At 42.2% G+C, this 21,148-nt stretch overlaps 1 long non-coding RNA gene across 2 annotated transcripts; it reads right to left on the bottom strand.

The window, feature by feature from the left end:
• Window positions 1–1,964: 1,964 nt before the first annotated feature.
• LOC123141121 (uncharacterized) lies at window positions 1,965–4,472 on the bottom strand. 2 transcript variants are annotated; one of them, XR_006470175.1, is made up of 4 exons: window positions 3,990–4,472; window positions 3,773–3,863; window positions 2,652–3,124; window positions 1,965–2,522 (listed from the first exon to the last, which is right to left on the bottom strand). It is a non-coding gene; the product is annotated as an uncharacterized lncRNA (long non-coding RNA). The 2 variants fall into 2 exon arrangements; XR_006470174.1 differs by having other exon boundaries at window positions 1,965–3,124.
• Between the last annotated feature and the right edge of the window lie 16,676 nt (window positions 4,473–21,148).

Raw genomic sequence — 21,148 nt, 5'->3', positions numbered from 1 at the left:
CGACTCTTCTCCAAGCACCATTACCGTGCAAAACATTCAACGTACATGTCTATCCAATTGCCGACAATCATATATGTCGACACATTATTAGACATATGTGTACTATGATAAATGTACAATATGGCCTTTTCGACTTTGCTGAAGAGTTGTATCATTTTATACATATAATGGAAACTCTTCAACATTTACTTGCACATCTGCAAGTACATAAATATGCATTCTATCTAGACGTCTCATACCAAGGACAACTTATTTGGGGCATTCCTCATTTATGTCACATGGCTGGACCATATAATTTAATTTCATATGCAAGAGGTAGATGAATATCATTCTCAATACTCCATACCTCGATGTTGACATTTGACAACCTCACATTCTTCACACTACTCCTCATATTACACATAAGGATCCATCTATTAGAAGCATACCCTATTCAAACTTACAATTTTGTAAAAATATGGCCAATATCTTTGTTGCAATAATTAGGCAAAGCTAATAAATAGCATTTTATATTTTGCATAATTTTCACAATAGTAACAACCCTTCAGGCCCTGGTAATGAAGGACGGATGCATCATTTCTAAAATTAGCATCAAGATATAACAACTGACATTAAGATGATTTAGGTACTTAGTCTCAAAGTACAGCAACATATAAAATTGATGGGCAATTATCTTAAGTAGTAAATTGACAACCCTGTGCATCACCTAGAAAGATTAAGAAATAGATGTCTTTCTCAAAACGAAAATGCAAGGGATTAGATTATCTCAACAGAAATAAACTGAACTTAAAAATATCTACACCACTCGATATTTATCAGGCATGGCTTGTCCCATAGGAAAAATCATAGAGTAACCAATTATATTCAATAGAAGCATATTTAGTTGGTCTTACCTTGTATGTGTTGTGCTTGGTCACATCCGCTGGAACGGACAATATAGCTTCTTTATAAGAAACCTAAGAGAATCATAAGTATTTCTACCAATTATCCTGCCGTGTCGCATTATCATACAAAAAGATTGCCCTAAGCAGTGCCAAATTCCTACATCGGAAGATTTGAACTAACACATGGAAATTCACAGGCCAAGAATGTAGGTACAACACAGATTTCTCGCAGGTGGCCAATTTATCCACCAAGGAGTGCATCTTTTTAAGCTCAGAAATATTATGTTTAGAAAGTGAAGAACAAAAACCACTACAATAATTTTGGAGTGGAGGGAGTAACAATTATATATACACAGCCCTCATGGATGACACATAGTTTATTCAGTGACAATCTGTAGAACCACAAAAGGTACATAGTGTATTAACCATTTTAATAAGTAGTTGTACCAAAGGTTCTAAGCATAGCACTCCTTTGCTTCCCATTTACACCACTATGTGACTGAAGCAACCTACAATTAAACCATAAATTAATGGTTTTGTCCCAGAGTGCTAGTAGTAGCCTGTATCAAACAGAATAGAAAGTCGCCACTGTAATTTGATCTCAGAACAAAATATTGGAAAATTGATAAGAATTATAAAGACACGCTAGTTATATCTACGAGGGAACATTAGAGAGAGGAAAAACTCTAAAGTGAAAAGAGATTGTGACAGGCAAGCATACTAAATGATTAACCAACATTGGCATAAATCATTTGGTCTTCTGCATTGGCAAAAAATAAATAAAAATAGGCATAGACATAGATGTATGGAGTGCAGTGCACAATAGGTGCTCATAAATCAACCGAGTGAATAATGGGTGTATTTGAGGACTGAGGAGTTGGATTTCTATCCTTCTGAATTTCTCTTCGTCCGTTGTCAGCGCCACATCGGCAGTCCTATGAAGAATGTTTACACAATAATTACTCACAAATCAACATGTTACTTGCTTCTGTACACATCTCTAATTTGCCATCAGCGCAATAGACTCAATGGCACATTATATAAGATAAATGTATGTGACTACCTACCTTCGGACCCTGATTACCATGTTCTTTTGTTGCCTCGGTGAAACTGAAACTACGCCGACCTACACCAGGAAGGTCCCATAAACATCTCAAATGTTTTCAAATACCTAGACAACTCATCCATATTGTGGCAGTAATATTCCAAGTAAGGGCATAACACTAAATCGTACATCTGCAATTAGTAAATTACCAGGACGCTAAACAATTGAGCATGTGTGTAACTAAAAATAAAATTATTTTTCCACATCCAATTGAGGTGCTATGCAAGAACACTAAATTATTTAGCATAAGTGGATCAAAACACCATGTGATCTAGAACGAATCACACATCTGCAATTATTTACTCATCAGAACACCATTAGTAGATGCTTCACGGGATCATGAAGGCGATGCTATTGAATAGCTTGGCCAGAAAATCTCCAGGCTTGTTCCGCTACCATGCCCGCGCATCCACGCTTTCGTTGCTGGCTCGTTCCCCGACCCATCATGCTTTGCTTATTTCACAGGTTCGTTCCTCAATTCTGTTGCCTCTTTAAGTGTCGTGTGTCATCGGCAGCGAGGATGCCATGAGTATCTAATATCACAGACTGTTTTAGTTACACTGAGTTGCAAACTCTTCCTAGCAATATCAACATGCAGACCTGGACTATGTATCAGTACGTATGTAGATTGGAAATTTGGAAGATGATATATCGATGCATACCTTTGCATGCAGACTTGACTCTTTTTTCCTATGGATGCACGCAGACTTGGACTTGGTAATGCTGCTAATGCATCAGCATATATATAGGATGGAATTGCAGAATAGTAATATGAACATGAAGAGCAATGCATTATGCAGATTGGAATTGGAGAATATCTATGCATACCTTGCATCAGCATCATAGCTAGCAAGATAGCACAGCCGTAATTTAGGCCAACGCTATGCCGTCAAGACCAGGACAGTAGCGATGCGCCTGACTATGATGGAGAAAAGGAGTTCATATTCACCTGGGCACTATACAAAATTTTCTTCCTGGCGGAGCTATTGGAGAAGACTTAAGGCCACACAGATGAGAGGGCCGGCAGCTCAAGGATGACCACGGAGAGGTCAAGATCCACGCATGGAAGACAGAACGTTAGAAAATACCGTGTTCCTTCTTCCGGCCAGCCAGCCACAACGTCCATCCTCTTCTCCTACAAGAAAACATATCCGTACAGTTGCATGATCTGAACATGGAAATACATCTCTCAAAATGAACATATTGTATGAAAAAAAAATACACTTTCTGCAACTCATTATTCTCTGCCATGATGTATATATCTCATGTAACGCAAGGATGCATGTAGGTTGGATAAGACTAACAGTTTCATCGACATAGGGTGTCTTACTGGAGTGTTGAGATTTATGCATGGCATCTGAAACACGAACTATATTTTTTTTTCTATTTCACTTAATTTCATTAATTAAGCATCACTCTGCATTGTCTTTTTTACGTAGAGTTTATAGTGTAGGGAAAATAAATTGGTGCTGCTAATGCCATAGTCGCCGAGTCGAATAAACTACCTTGAGACACTGCATGCTATAACACTCAATGAGTCGACTTCATATTTTTCCAAATTTTTATTGATATAATTCCCTAGATCGAATCAAGGTACATACTGGATGGAATCATAGCCCAGTGTTGGGATCGTTTGGTGTCTCCCTAACGACTTGAGTTTTACTGGGATTCTATGCCTCACATATTCTCTCTTGATATATTGCCCCAAAGCTCCTCCACCTCTTTCCTCAAGGTACATACGTATATAGAAAGTTAAAAGAATAAACAATAATCACACAATTACCTTCTAAAGCTGGCACACCAGCAACTCCTTGTTAAGCGACCGGGAACATGAATAACGGATGGATGGGTGGCAGCATCATGTATTTCACGAACTGTTGAGGAAGGAGATACACACATGCATGAAAAGCGAGCAGTATGTTTTGTACATCAATAAATCTGCTAGCATCACGTTGAATTCATGATTTGGGCAGCCGCCATGCAGCTTCTCTGCCAGTTACCTGAGCCAATCAGCAGCACATCCGTGTAAATCCGGTGATGTTGAGGTCCGGATTTGCACGACCGCCTCGCGCAATCGTCTCTGCTATGCACGTCATCCCATCTGCATCCACCTAAATCTGGCGACGATGAGTTGATGATTTGGCCAGCCGCCAACGCAATCTTCTCTGCTACATAGGTCAATGAATCTGCCACAGCCCATCCACGTAAATCTGGTGGCTATGAGATTTGATGATTTTGGCAGCCGCCGGTGACATCTTCTCTCTGTATGTCACACAAATCAACGCGGCGGAGAACTGGAGATCGAGGTGAAACCCATGGGACGCGGGCATGCGTGCAAGGAATTGAAGAGGAGCTAATCACGATCGAGGGGAACCCCGTGGGACAGTGGACGTGCGTGCCATGGATTGGAGAGGGCTACATGGCTGTTGATGTTGGAGAGGGTTTCTCATAAAAACATTGAAACTTTCTTCTCTTTTAATCATTCGCTGTGTAGGTACGCGTAAGGTTGAGATCTGTTTTTTTTTTTTTTGACTTTCAGGTTGAGATCTAAATTTTTGTACGGGTTGTTGAGATCTAAATAATGCAGGTTGTTTTTTTGAGGGAATAAAACATGTTAATCTGTCAGATAACTTTCATGCACTCCCATCTAAGTTGTCTCGTGAATTTTGCAAAAAAAAAAGGTCTCAGGTCCACCATATTATGTTACGCGGATCGTACGGCCAGGGTTTCCTAATTTAAGAGACCCTCTATATCAAGGGTTGGCATTTTCTAATTAACGTAGGATTTTACAACATTTCTCTTGCTTCTGGTTAACCCGTTAATTACTTTTTATATGTAATAGATTGGCTTTGATATACCTTGGGATCCGGGTGGATCCATTACTTGAGCACTATATGCCTAGCTTAATGGCTTTAAAGAAAGCGCTGCTAGGGAGACAACCTGAAAGTTTTAGAGAGCCATTCATTTCTGTTGTGTGCTTTTATAAAGTTTAAAAATAAAAATAATGTGCCAAGATTTGCCTTTAGGATGTTCACATTGCTTGTTGGTTTATGCGGTGCAAGACAGAAACTTTGGCTGTAGTGCGCGATTTTACATTTTTTACTGGAACGTCAAACGGTTCTGAAACTTTTTGCACTGTCTTTCTATATAAATTGTTTATTTTTTCTAATTTTTCAGAATTTTTGGAGTACCAGAGGTATGGTGAATGTTCAGATTACTACAGACTGTCCTGTTTAAGACATATTCTGTTTTTGATGCATAGTTTGCTTGTTTTGATGAAACTATCAATTTCTATCGGTGGATTAAGCCATGGAAAAGTTATATTACAGTAGCTACAATGCAAAAACAAAATATGAATTAGTTTGCAACAGTACTTAGAGTAGTGATTTGCTTTATTATACTAACGGATCTTACCGAACTTTCTATTGAGTTTTGTGTGGATGAAGTGTTCGAGGATCGAGGAGGTCTCGATATGAGGAAAAGGAGGAGAGGCAAGAGCTCAAGCTTGGGGATGCCCAAGGCACCCCAAGTAAATATTCAAGGAGACTCAAGCATCTAAGCTTGGGGATGCCCCGGAAGGCATCCCATCTTTCTTCAACAAGTATCGATATGTTTTCGGACTCGTTTCGTTCATGTGATATGTGCAAATCTTGGAGCGTCTTTTGCATTTAGTTTTCACTTTTCTTTTATGCACCATGCTGGTATGAGATAGTCCATGGTTGATTTATAGAATGCTCTTTGCACTTCACTTATATCTTTTGAGTATGGCTTTATAGAATGCTTTATGTGCTTCACTTATATCATTTGAAGTTTGGATTGCCTGTTTCTCATCACATAGAAAACCGCCATTTGTAGAATGCTCTGTTGCTTCACTTATATTTGTTAGAGCGTGGGCACAACTTTTGTAGAAAGAATTAAACTCTCTTGCTTCACTTATATCATTTAGAGAGTTGACAGGAACTAGTCATTCACATGGTTAGTCATTAAATCTATACCTACTAATAAAGCAAGGTGCATTTCACCAATTTTTTCATCCGTTCACCACTGAAAATATATTTTTTATATCCGAGGTGGTACTAAATTTTTGTGGTACAACTGCTAGGAAAGAAAACAAAAGAGTTTTGTCCAAAATTTCATACGTGGGCCGCACACGCTAAGGCCCAGAAAAGGCACACATTTATATCCTGCGAATGCTGCTGAGGACCTTATTTGTCGCATGGAGCGACATATAGTTGGAGCTTCCCATCTGTCGCCTAATGTTGGGCCGGCCCATTTCAGTTTTTCTTTCTTTTTTCTATTTTTCAATTGTCCCTTCCAAGTTATATTATCCTTTTCCATAAATTTATTTTTTAATTTTCCCAAATTTCGTTTTTTAATAATTTTCTTTAAATCTTTGAATTTAAAAATTTGTTCCCATTTTCAAAAATATTTGGAACTTTAAATTTCTATTTTGGTTCAAATTTTTGTCGAAATTCAAAAAATGTTCGCATTTAAAAAAATACAATTTTTTCGAGATTTTTAAAATAAATTTCATTTTAAAAATAATAGAAATTCGAGAAATATTATTTTTATTGAAATGTTCACAAATTCAAAATAATGTTCGTGATAAAAAACTCATTTTTCAAAATGGTTTTGAATGTTCAATACAAGTTTGAAAAAATTGTTCACAAATTCGAAAAATGTCCGTTTCTCCACCTTAAAAATGGTCATGTTTTCAAAAAATGTTTGTGAATTTAAACCTTCCTATTTCATGTTTTTTTGCATTTTTCCAGAAATTAACGCTTTTTCCCAAAAAAATGCTCGTATGTTTTAAAAAAAATCTTGAGGTCATCACAACCTCGACAAGGAGGTGGACCTGAAGGAAAAAGAAGGCACGAGTTGGGTAGTGACCGCCACTCGGAGTAACCCCACTACTATAAACATCTAGTGGACAAAACATGACCCATGAGAACACCACAGCTCTCCACTCTGTCGCGCCACTGTTGTGGAGAACGTTTTGATGGACACATCAATTATCTCTTCCGATGCTTCCCGCAAAAAAATCTCTCCCGTTGCAACGCACGGGCATATGTGCTAGTCCTACATAAAACTTGTAGATCACTGAATATGATATGTTTGATTCCTTGCAATAGTTTTGCGATATAAAGATGGTGATATTAGAGTCATGCTAGTGGGTAGTTGTGGATTGTAGAAATACTTGTGTTGAAGTTTGTGATTCCCGTAGTATGCACGTATGGTGAATCGTTATGTAACAAAGTTGGAGCATGAGGTATTTATTGATTGTCTTCCTTATGAGTGGCGGTCGAGGACGAGCGATGGTTTTTTCCTACCAATCTATCCCCCTAGGAGCATGCGCGTAGTACTTTGTTTCGATGACTAATAGATTTTTGCAATAAGTATGTGAGTTCTTTATGACTAATGTTGAGTCCATGGATTATACGCACTCTCATCCTTCCATCATTGCTAGCCTCTTCGGCACCGTGCATTGCCCTTTCTCACCTCGAGAGTTGGTGCAAACTTCGCGGGTGCATCCAAACCCCGTGATACGATACGCTCTATCAAACATAAGCCTCCTTATATCTTCCTCAAAACAGCCACCATACCTACCTATTATGGCATTTCCATAGCCATTCCGAGATATATTCCCATGCAACTTCCATCATCATCATATACATGACTTGAGCATTTATTGTCATATTGCTTTGCATGATTGTAAGATATCTAGCATGATGTTTTCATGGCTTGTCCATTTTTTGGTATCTTTGATACGCTAGATCATTGCACATCCCGGTACACCGCCGGAGGCATTCATATAGAGCCATATCTTTGTTCTAGTATCGAGTTGTAATATTGAGTTGTAAGTAAATAAAAGTGTGATGATCATCATTATTAGAACATTGTCCCAAGTGAGGTTATCAAAATAAAAGTGGCCAAAGAAGCCCCCCCAAAAGAGAGAGGCCAAAGAAGCCTAAAAAATGAGAGAAAAGAGAGAAGGGACAATGTTACTATCCTTTTACCACACTTGTGCTTCAGAGTAGCACCATGTTCTTCATATAGAGAGTCTCTTGAGTTATCACTTTCATATACTAGTGGGAATTTTCATTATAGAACTTGGCTTGTATATTCCAAAGATGGGCTTCCTCAAATGCCCTAGGTCTTCATGAGCAAGCAAGTTGGATGCACACCCACTTAGTTTCAGTTTGATCTTTCATACACTTATAGCTCTTAGTGCATCCGTTGCATGGCAATCCCTACTCCTCGCATTGACATCAATTGATGGGCATCTCCATAGCCCGTTGATTAGCCGCATCTTCTCCACACGACCTCCACCATCATATTCTATTCCACCTATAATGCTATATCCATGGCTCACGCTCATGTATTGCGTGAAAGTTGAAAAGGTTTGAGAACATCAAAAGTTTGAAACAATTGCTTGGCTTGTCATCGGGGTTGTGCATGATTTGAATATTTTGTGTGGTGAAGATGGAGCATAGCCAGACTATATGATTTTGTAGGGATAACTTTCTTTGGCCATGTAATTTTGAAAAGACATGATTGCTTTATTAGTATGCTTGAAGTATTACTGTCTTAATGTCAAATGATAGACTATTGCTTTGAATCACTCGTGTCTTAATATTCATGCCATGATTAGATTACATGATCAACATTATGCTAGGTAGCATTCCACATCAAAAATTATCTTTTTTATCATTTACCTACTCGAGAACGAGCAGGAATTAAGCTTGGGGATGCTGATACGTCTCCGTCGTATCTATAATTTTTGATTGTTCCATGCCAATATTCTACAGCTTTTACATACTTTTGGCAACTTTTTATACTATTTTTGGGACTAACATATTGATCCATTGCCCAGTGCCAATTCCTGTTTGTTGCATGTTTTTTGTTTCGCAGAAAATCCATATCAAACGAAGTCTAAACGGGATAAAAACTGACGGATATTTTTTTGGAATATATGTGATTTTTGGGAAGAAGAATCAACGTGAGACGATGCCCGAGGGGGCCACGAGGCAGGGGGGTGCGCCCCAGGGGGGTGGGCGTCCCCTGACCCTCGTGGCCACCCTGTAAGGCGGTTGGTCCCCTTCTTTCACCACAAGAAAGCCAATATCGGATAAAAATCGTGTCCAAATTTTAGCCCAATCGGAGTTACGGATCTCCGAGAATATAAGAAACGATGAAAGGCCAGAATCTGGAACGCAGAAACAGAGAGAGACAGAGAGACAGATCCAATCTCGGAGGGGCTCTCGCCCCTCCGCCACCATGGAGGCCATGGACCAGAGGGGAAACCCTTCTCCCATCTAGGGAGAAGGTCAAGGAAGAAGAAGAAGAAGGGGGCCCTCTCCCCCTCTCTCCCGATGGCGCTGGAACGCCGCCGGGGCCATCATCGTGTGACGGCGATCTACACCAACACCTCCGTCATCTTCACCAACATCTTCATCACCTTCCCCCATCTATCTACAGCGGTCCACTCTCCCGCAACCCGCTGTACCCTCTACTTGAACATGGTGCTTTATGCTTCATATTACTATCCAATGATGTGTTGCCATCCTATGATGTCTGAGTAGATTTTCGTTGTCCTATCGGTAATTGGTGAATTGCTATGATTGGTTTAATTTGCTTGTGGTTATGTTGTTGTCCTTTGGTGCCCATCACATGAGCGCGCGCGTGGATCACACCATAGGGTTAGTTGTATGTTGATAGGACTATGTATTGGAGGGCAAGAGTGACAGAAGCTTCAACCTAGCATAGAAATTGATGCATACGGGATTGAAGGGGGACCAATATATCTTAATGCTATGGTTGGGTTTTACCTTAATGAACGTTAGTAGTTGCGGATGCTTGCTAATAGTTCCAATCATAAGTGCATAGAATTCCAAGTCAGGGATGACATGCTAGCAGTGGCCTCTCCCACATAAAACTTGCTATCGGTCTAGTAAAGTAGTCAATTTCTTAGGGACAATTTCACAACTCCTACCATCATTTTTCCACACTCGCTATACTAACTTTATTGCTTCTTTACCTAAACAGCCCCTAGTTTTTATTTATGTGCTCTTTATATTCTTGCAAACCTATCCGTTACACCTACAAAGTACTTCTAGTTTCATACTTGTTCTTGGTAAAGTGAACGTAAAGCATGCGTAGAGTTGTATCGGTGGTCGATAGAACTTGAGGGAATATTTGTTCTACCTTTAGCTCCTCCTTGGGTTCGACGCTCTTACTTATTGAAAGAGGCTACAATTGATCCCCTATACTTGTGGGTTATCACGGAGTAGTTTGATAGCAAGATAATTTGTAATGGGCAAGTAACAATAGTAGTAACAAATGTGCAGCAAGGTAGCCCAATCCTTTTGAGGCAAAGGACAGGACAAAACGGTCTCTTATGATAAGCAAAGCGTTCTTGAGAGTACACTGGAATTTCATCTAGTCACTTTCATCATGTTGGTTCGATTTGTGTTCGCTACTTTGATAATTTGATATGTGGGTGGACTGGTGCTTAGGTGCTGTTCTTACTTGAACAAACCTCCTACTTATGATTAACCATCCCGCAAGCATCCGCAACTACGAGAAAAGTATTAAGAATAAATTCTAACCATAGCATTAAACTTTTCGATCCAATCGGCCCCTTACGGAATAGCGCATAAACTGGGGTTTAAGCTTCTGTCACTCTCGCAACCCATCATCTAATTGCTACTCCAAAATGCATTCCCTTAGGCCCAAATATGGTGAGGTGTCATGTAGTCGACGTTCACATGAAACCACTAAAGGAATCACAACATACATACTATCAAAATATCGAACACATATAAAGTTCACATGATTACTTGCAACATGATTTCTCCCGTGACCTCAAGAACAAAAGTAAGTACTCACAAATGATAATCATGCTCAAGATCAGAGGGGTATTGAATAGCATATTGGATCTGAACATATAATCTTCCACCAAATAAACCATATAGTAATCAACTACAAGATGTAATCAACACTACTAGTCACCCACAAGCACCAATCTATAGTTCCGACAACAAGATTGAACACAAGAGATGAAGTAGGGTTTGAGATGAGATGGTGCTGTTGAAGATGTTGATGGAGATTGCCCTCCCCAAGATGGGAGAGTTGTTGGTGATGATGATGACGATGATTTCCCCCTCCGGGAGGGAAGTTCCCCCGACGGAATCGCTCCGCCGGAGGGCAAAAGTGCTCCTGCCCAAGTTCCGCCTCGAGACAGCGGCGCTCTGTCCCAAAAATCCTCTCCTTATTTTTTCTAGGTCAAAATGACCTATATACCAGAAGATGGGCACCGTAGGTGGGCCTGGGTGAGCACAACCCACCAGGGCGCGCCCAGGTGGGTTGTGCCCACCTGGTGGGCCCCCTCTGGTAGTTATTTGCTCCAATATTCCTCAAATATTCCATAAAAAATCCTTGTGAAGTTTCAGGTCATTTGGAGTTGTGCAAAATAGGTAGCCTGATGTAGCTTTTCCTGGTCTAGATTTCCAGCTGCCAGAATTCTCCCTCTTTGTGTGTACCTTGCATATTATGAGAGAAAAGGCATTAGAATTACTCCAAAAAGCATTATTATAGATAAAAACATCATAAATAACAGTAAGAAAACATGATGCAAAATGGACGTATCAAGTTGCAACGACGAAGTCGTGAAGAAGGAGGTCTTCGGCTAGGGAAAGATCCTCCCTGCATGCAATAGCTTCCAATGTTGCTGCGTCATGCACACGATGAACCACGAGTGCTGACGACCCGAGAAAGAGGCCGCTCGAGTCCCTGCACACTGCCGCCGCCCCTCCTTCTCCCTCTCGGGCCAAACCTGCATCCACATCAATCTTAGCAAAGCCCGTTGGCGGAGCTGCCATCCGGGTCCTCCTCTGTGTCGTTATCACATGTATATCTATTGTGTTAGCTGGCTTCACATTGACATCACCAAGTTCTGCAATGAACCGTTTCACGAACAAGTTGGTACATAAAGGACTTTGAAAAAACATGTTCGTGAATGGCTTTCCTCCTCGCCCACCATGTAGCCCAGAGAGTTACCGCCAGAGTTACAAAAACATCATGTGGCACTGATTCAATCATAGCAAAGAGCCACTGTTTTGCGCTGGGTTCAGTCGATGCAATCAAGTTTTCCGCTAACTCATCGACAAGAGCCCATATTGAAGGAAATATGCCCTAGAAGCAATAATAAAGTTGTTATTTTATATTTCCTTATATCATGATAAATGTTTATTATTCATGCTAGAATTGTATTAACCGGAAACTTGATACATGTGTGGATACATAGACAAAACACCGTGTCCCTAGTAAGCCTCTACTAGACTAGCTCGTTAACCAAAGATGGTTAAGTTTCCTAACCATATACATGTGTTGTCATTTGATGAACAGGATCACATCATTAGGAGAATGATGTGATGGACAAGACCCATCCGTTAGCTTAGCATATTGATCGTTCAGTTTTATTGCTATTGCTTTCTTCATGTCAAATACATATTCCATTGACCATGAGGTTATGCAACTCCCGGATACCGGAGCAATACCTTGTGTGCCATCAAACGTCACAACGTAACTGGGTGATTATAAATATGCTCTATAGGTATCTCCGAAGGTGTTTGTTGGGTTGGCATAGATTGAGATTAGGATTTGTCACTCCGAGTATCGGAGAGGTATCTCTGGGTCCTCTCGGTAATGCACATCATAATAAGCCTTGCAAGCAATGTGACTAATGAGTTAGTTACGGGATGATGTATTACGTAATGAGTAAAGAGACTTGCCGGTAACGAGATTGAACTAGGTATGAAGATACCGACGATCCAATCTCGGGCAAGTAGCATACCGATGGCAAAGGGAATAACGTATGTTGTCATTGCGGTACGACCGATAAAGATCTTCGTAGAATATGTGGGAACCAATATGAGAATCTAGGTTCCATTGTTGGTTATTGACCGGAAGGTGTCTCGGTCATGTCTACATAGTTCCCGAACCCGTAGGGTCCGCACGCTTAACGTTCGATGACGATTTTGTATTATATGAGTTATGTGATTTGGTGACCGAATGTTGTTTGGAGTCCCGGATGAGATCACGGACATGACGAGGAGTCTCGAAATGGTCGAGAGGTAATGATTCATATATAGGACGATGATATTCGGACACCGGAAGTGTTCTGGGGGTACCGGGTACATATCGGGTCACCGAAAGGGGTTCCGGGCATCCCCCCGGCAACTACATGGGCCTAATGGGCCAAGAAGGGAACAGACCAGCCCCTAGGGGGCTGGTGCGCCCCATGTAGGCCAAAATAAGGGGGAAGGAAAGAGGAGAAGAGGGACAGGAAGGGGAGGGATTCGGCCTCCCCCTTCCTTCTCTGCTCCCTCCTCCTTCCTTCCCCCTTCGGATGAATATGGAAGGGGGGTGGCCGAACTGGGAGGCGCCCAAGTAGGATTCCTCCTACTTGGGGCGCCCCCTTGGCTGCCTCTCCTCCCCTCCAACCTATATATATATATATATATATGAGGCGGGCACCGCTACAACACACAACATTGATTCCTAGCCGTGCGCGGCGCCCCCCTCCATAGTTTACGCCTCCGGTCATATTGTCGTAGTGCTTAGGCGAAGCCCTGCGTGGATCACTTCACCATCACCGTCACCATGCCGTCGTGCTGACGAAACTCTCCCTTGACACTTTGCTGGATCAAGAGTTCGAGGGACGTCATCGAGCTGAACATGTGCAGAACTCGGAGGTGCCGTACGTTCGGTGCTTGATCGGTCGGAACGAGAAGAAGTTCGACTACATCAACCGCGTTGTCAAACGCTTCCGCTTTCGGTCTACGAGGGTACGTGGACACACTCTCCCCCTCTCGTTGCTATGCATCTCCTAGATAGATCTTGCGTGAGCGTAGGATTTTTTTTTGAAATTGCATGCTACGTTTCCCAACAGTGGCATCCGAGCCAGGTCTATGTGTAGATGATATGCACGAGTAGAACACAAATAGTTGTTGTTAGAAATATGCCCTAGAGGCAATAATAAATTGGTTATTATTATATTTCCTTGTTCATGATAATCGTTTATTATCCATGCTAAAATTGTATTGATAGGAAACTCAGGTACATGTGTGGATACATAGGCAACACCATGTCCCTAGTAAGCCTCTAGTTGACTAGCTCGTTGATCAATAGATGGTTACGGTTTCCTGACCATGGACATTGGATGTCGTTGATAACGGGATCACATCATTAGGAGAATGATGTGATGGACAAGATCCAATCCTAAGCCTAGCACAAGATCGTGTAGTTCGTCTGCTAAAGCTTTTCTAATGTCAAGTATCATTTCCTTAGACCATGAGATTGTGCAACTCCCGGATATCGTAGGAATGCTTTGGGTGTACCAAACGTCACAACGTAACTAGGTGGCTATAAAGGTGCACTACAGGTATCTCCGAAAGTGTCTGTTGGGTTGGCACGAATCGAGACTGGGATTTGTCACTCCGTGTAAACGGAGAGGTATCTCTGGGCCCACTCGGTAGGACATCATCATAATGTGCACAATGTGACCAAGGAGTTGATCACGGGATGATGTGTTACGGAACGAGTAAAGAGACTTGCCGGTAAGGAGATTGAACAAGGTATCGGGATACCGACGATCGAATCTCGGGCAAGTACTATACCGGTAGACAAAGGGAATTGTATAAGGGATTGATTGAATCCCCGACATCGTGGTTCATCCAATGAGATCATCGTGGAACATGTGGGAGCCAACATGGGTATCCAGATCCTGCTGTTGGTTATTGGCCGGAGAACGTCTCGGTCAGGTCTGCATGGTTCCCGAACCCGTAGGGTCTACACACTTAAGGTTCGATGACGCTAGGGTTATAGGGAATAGATATACGTGGTTACCGAATGTTGTTCGGTGTCCCGGATGAGATCCCGGACGTCACGAGGAGTTCCGAAATGGTCCGGAGGTAAAGATTTATATATGGGAAGTCCTGTTTTGGTCATCGGAAAAGTTTCGGGTGCTATCGGTAACGTACCGGGACCACGGGAGGGTCCCGGGGGTCCACCAGGTGGGGCCACCGGCCCCAGAGGGCTGCGTGGGCCAAGTGTGGGAAGGGACCAGCCCCTAGGTGGGCTGGTGCGCCTCCCACAAGGGGCTCAGGGCGCAGGAATGGTCCGGAGGTAAAGATTTATATATGGGAAGTCCAATTTGTGTCACCGGAAAAGTTTCGGGTGCTATCGGTAACATACCGGGACCACCGGGAGGGTCCCGGGGGTCCACCAGGTGGGGCCACCGACCCCAGAGGGCTGCGTGGGCCAAGTGTGGGAAGGGACCAGCCCCTAGGTGGGCTGGTGCGCCTCCCACAAGAGGCCCAAGGCGCAGGGAAGGGGGAAAGGGGAAACCCTAGGCTCAGATGGGCCTAAGGCCCACCTAGGGTGCACCCCCCTCTCTCCACCTCTGGCCGCACCCCTTGGGGGGGAACCCTAGATGGGGGCGCAGCCCCTCCCTCTCCCCTATATATAGTGGGGGTTTTGGGGCTGCCATAGACATGAGTCTTCCTCTCTCTTTGGCGCTGCCCTACCCCTCTCCCTCCTCGTCTCTCGCAGTGCTTGGCGAAGCCCTACTAGAGTGCCACGCTCCTCCATCACCACCATGCCGTTGTGCTGCTTCTGGACGGAGTCTTCCCCAACCTCTCGCTCTCTCCTTGCTGGATCAAGGCGTGGGAGACGTCACCGGGCTGCACGTGTGTTGAACGCGGAGGCGCCGTGGTTCGGCGCTTAGATCGGAATCAACCGCGATCTGAATCGCTTCGAGTACGACTCCTTCATCCGCCTTCTTGCAACGCTTCCGCTTAGCGATCTACAATGGTATGTAGATGCACTCCCCTTCCCCTCGGTGCTAGATTACTCCATAGATTGATCTTGGTGATGCGTAGAAAATTTTGAATTTCTGCTACGTTACCCAACAGTGGCATCATGAGCTAGGTCTATGCGTAGTTTCTATGCACGAGTAGAACACAAAGTAGTTGTGGGCGTCGATTTTGTCAATTTACTTGCCGTTACTAGTCTTATCTTGATTCGGCGGCATCGTGGGATGAAGCGGCCAGGAGCGACCTGACACGTACACTTACGTGAGACAGGTTCCACCGACTGACTTGCACTAGTTGCATAAGGTGGCTAGCGGGTGTGTGTCTCTCCCACTTTAGTCGGATCGGATTCGATGAAAAGGGTCCTTATAAAGGGTAAATAGAAATTGGCATATCACGTTGTGGCTTTTGCGTAGGTAAGAAACGTTCTTGCTAGAATCCCATAGCAGCCACGTAAAACATGCAACAACAATTAGAGGACGTCTAACTTGTTTTTGCAGGGTATGCTATGTGATGTGATATGGCCAAAAGGATGTGATGAATGATATATGTGATGTATGAGATTGATCATGTTCTTGTAATAGGAATCACGACTTGCATGTCAATGAGTATGACAACCGGCAGGAGCCATAGGAGTTGTCTTAATTTACTGTATGACCTGCGTGTCAATGAAAACGCCATGTAATTACTTTACTTTATTGCTAACCGTTAGCCATAGTAGTAGAAGTAATAGTTGGCGAGACAACTTCATGAAGAAACGATGATGGAGATCATGACGATGGAGATCATGGTGTCATGCCGGTGACGGAAGTGATCATGCCGCGCCTCGAAGATGGAGATCAAAAGGCGCAAGATGATATTGGCCATATCATGTCACTTTATGATTTGCATGTGATGTTTGTCATGTTTACATCTTATTTGCTTAGAACGACGGTAGCATAAATAAGATGATCCCTCACTAAAATTTCAAGAGATGTGTTCCCCCTAACTGTGCACCGTTGCGAAGGTTTGTTGTTTCGAAGCACCACGTGATGATCGGGTGTGATAACGGGTGTTGACGAGCCTAGAATGTACAGACATGGCCTCGGAACACATGCGAAACACTTAGGTTGACTTGACAAGCCTAGCATGTACAGACATGGCCTCGGAACACAAGAGATCGAAAGGTCAAACATGAGTTGTATAGTAGATGCGATCAACATGGAGATGTTCACCGATGATGACTAGTCCGTCTCACATGATGATCGGACACGACCTAGTTTGACTCGGATCATGTATCACTTAGATGACTAGAGGGATGTCTATCTGAGTGGGAGTTCATTAAATAATAAGATGAACTTAATTATCATGAACATAGTTAAAAGGTCTTTGCAAATTATGTCATAGCTTACGCTTTAGCTCTACTGTTTAAGATATGTTCCTAGAGAAAATTTAGTTGAAAGTTGATAGTAGCAATTATGCGGACTGGGTCCGTAAACTGAGGATTGTCCTCATTGCTGCACAGAAGGCTTATGTCCTTAATGCACCGCTCGGTGTGCTGAACCTCAGCGTCGTCTGTAGATGTTGCGAAACATCTGGCATACACGTTTTGATGACTACGTGATAGTTCAGTGCGTAATGCTAACGGTTTAGAATTGTGGCACCAAAGGCGTTCTGAAACGTCACAGAACATATGAGATGTTCCGAAGACTGAAATTGGGATTTCAGACTAGTGCCCGCGTCAAGAGGTATGAGACCCCTGACAAGTTTCTTAAGCCTGCAAACTAAGGGAGAAAAGCTCAATCGTTGAGCATGTGCTCAGATTGTCTGAGTACCACAATCGCTTGAATCGAGTGGGAGTTAATCTTCCAGATGAGATAGTGATGGTTCTCCATAGTCACTGCCACCAAGCTATTGGAGCTTCGTGATGAACTATAACATATCAGGGATAGATATGATGATCCTTGAGCTATTTGCGATGTTTGACACCGCGAAAGTAGAAATCAAATAGGAGCATCAATTGTTGATGGTTAGTAAAACCACTAGCTTCAAGAAGGGCAAGGGCAAAAGGGATACTTCATGAAACAGCAAATCATTTGCTGCTCTAGTGAAGAATCCCAAGGTTGAACCCAAACCCGAGACTAAGTGCTTCTGTAATGAGGGGAACGGTCACTGAAGCAGAACTACCCTAGATACTTGGTAGATGAGAAGGAAGGCAAGGTCGACAGAAGTATTGGATATACATTATATGAATGTGTACTTTACTAGTACTCCTAGCAGCACCAAGGGTATTAGATACCGGTTCGGTTGCTAAGTGTTAGTAACTCGAAATAAAAGCTGTGGAATAAACGGAGACTAGCTAAAGGTGAGATGACGATATGTGTTGGAAGTGTTTCCAAGGTTGATGTGATCAAGCATCGCATGCTCCCTCTACCATCGAGATTGGTGTTAAACCTAAATAATTGTTATTTCGTGTTTGCGTTGAGGATAAACATGATTGGATTATGTTTATCGCAATACGGTTATTCATTTAAGGAGAATAATGGTTACTCTGTTTATTTGAATAATACCTTCAATGGTCTTGCACCTAAAATGAATGGTTTATTGAATCTCGATCGTAGTGATACACATGTTCATGCCAAAAGATAGAAAATAGTAATGATAGTACCACATACTTGTGGCACTGCCATTTGAGTCATATTGGTATAAAATGCATGAACAAGCTCCATGTTGATGGATCTTTGGACTCACTCGTTTTTGAAAAGATTGAGACATGCGAACCATGTCTATTGGTATATATGCATGAAGAAACTCCACGCAGATGGATCGTTTGGACTCACTTGATTTTGAATCACTTGAGACATGCAAATCATACCACATGGGCAAGATGACTGAAAGGCCTCGTTTTCAGTAAGATGGAACAAGAGAGCAACTTGTTGGAAGTAATACATTGGATGTGTGCAGTCCAATGAGTGCTGAGGCACGCAGTGAATATCGATATGTTCTTACTTCACAGATGATTTGAGTAGATGCTGAGAATATTTACTTGATGAAACACAAGTCTGAATTATTGAAAGGTTCAAGTAATTTCAGAGTGAAGTTGAAGATCGTCGTGACAAGAGGATAAAATGTATATGATATGATCATAGAGATATCTGAGTTACGAGTTTGGCACACAATTAAGACATTGTGGAAAGTGTTTCACAATTAATACCGCCTGGAACACCACAATGTGATGGTGTGTCCGAACATCATAACTGCACCCTATTGGATATGGTGCATACCATGATGTCCCTTTACCACTATTGTTTATGGGTTAGGTATTAGAGACAACCGCATTCACTTTAAATAGGGCACCACGCAATTCCGTTGAGACGACACCGTTTAGAGAAACCTAAGTTGTCGTTTCTTAAAAGTTTGGGGCTGCGATGCTTATGTGAAAAAGTTTCAGGCTGATAAGCTCGAACCCAAAGCGGATAAATGCATCTTCATAGAATACCCAAAACAGTTGGGTATACCTCCTGTTTCAGATCTGGAAGTAAACAGGTCCTTTCTCGAGAAAAAGTTTCTCTCGAAAGAATTGAGTGGGAGGATGGTGGAGACTTGATGAGGTTATTGAACCATGACTTCAACTAGTGTGTAACAGGGCACAGGAAGTTGTTCCTGTGGCACCTACACCAATTGAAGTGGAAGCTTATGATAGTGATCATGAAACTTCGGATCAAGTCACTAACAAACCTCGTAGGACGACGAGGATGCGTACTACTTCAGAGTAGTACGTGATCCTGTCTTGGAAGTCATGTTGCTAGACAACAATGAACCTACGAGATATGGAGAAGCGATGGTGGGCCCGGATTCTGACGAATGGCTCGAGGCCATGAAATCCGAGAGAGGATCCATGTATAAAAGCAAAGTATAGACTTTGGAAGAAATACTTGATAGTCGTAAGGCTGTTGGGTGCAGATGGATTTTAAAAGGAAGACAGACAATGATGGTAAGTCTCACCATTAAGAAAGCTCGGCTTGTCGTTAAGATGTTTTCCGACAAGTTCAAGGAGTTGACTACGATGAGATTTTTCTCACTCGTAGCGATGCTAAGAGTCTGTTGGAATTGTATTAGCAGTTACTGCATTATTTATGAAATCTTGCAGATTGGATGTCAAAAACATTGTTTCCTCGACGATTTTCTAGAGGAAAGGTTGTATGTGATACAACCAGAAGGTTTTGTCAATCCTGAAAGATGCTAACAAGTATGCAAAGCTCCAGCAATCCTTCTAAGGACTGGAGTAAGCATCTCGGAGTTGGAATGTACGCTTTGATGAGATGATCAAAGATTTTGGGTTTATACAGAGTTTATGAGAAACTTGTATTTCCAAAGAAGTGAGTGGGACACTATAGAATTTTTGATGAGTATATGTTGTTAACATATTGTTGATCAGAAATGATGTAGAATTTCTGGAAAGCATACAGGGTTATTTGAAAAGTGTTTTTCAATGGAAAACCTGGATTAAGCTACTTGAACATTGAGCATCAAGATCTATAAGGATAGATCAAAAACCGCTTAATAGTACTTTCAAATGAATACATACCGTGACAAGATTTTGAAGGAGTTCAAAATATACCAGCAAAGGAGTTCTTGGCTGTGTTACAAGGTGTGAGTATTGAGTAAGACTCAAGACCTGACCACAGCAGAAGAGAGAGAAAGGACGAAGGTCGTCCCCTATGCTTTAGACGTAGGCTCTACAGTATGCTTTGCTGTGTACCGCACATGAAGTGTGCCTTGCCATGAGTTAGTCAAGGGGTACAATAGTGATCCGGGAATGGATCACATGACAGCGGTCGAACTTATCCTTAGTATCTAGTGGACTAAGGAAATTTTCTTGATTATGGAGGTGGAAAAGGAGTTCGTCGTAAAGGGTTACGTCGATGCAAACTTTGACACTAATCCGGATGATTCTATGTAGTAAACCGGATTCGTATAGTAGAGCAGTTATTTGGAATAGCTCCAAGTAGCGCGTGGTAGCTGCATCTACAAGATGACATAGATATTCGTAAAGCACACACGGATCTGAAAGGTTCAGACCCGTTGACTAATAACCTCTCTCACAAGCGAGATATGAACAAACCCCATGGGTGTTGGAATCATTACAATCACATGGTGATGTGAACTAGATTATTGACTCTAGTAAACTCTTGGGTATTAATCACATGGCGATGTGAACTAGATTATTGACTCTAGTGCAAGTGGGAGACTGTTAGAAATATGCCCTAGAGGCAATAATAAATTGGTTATTATTATATTTCCTT

Source organism: Triticum aestivum, chromosome 6D, assembly GCF_018294505.1.
Source record: "Triticum aestivum cultivar Chinese Spring chromosome 6D, IWGSC CS RefSeq v2.1, whole genome shotgun sequence".
Classification (NCBI taxonomy): Eukaryota; Viridiplantae; Streptophyta; class Magnoliopsida; order Poales; family Poaceae; genus Triticum; species Triticum aestivum.
Note: the sequence above shows the minus strand (reverse complement) of the source record. Positions and strands in the feature narration are given on the sequence as shown.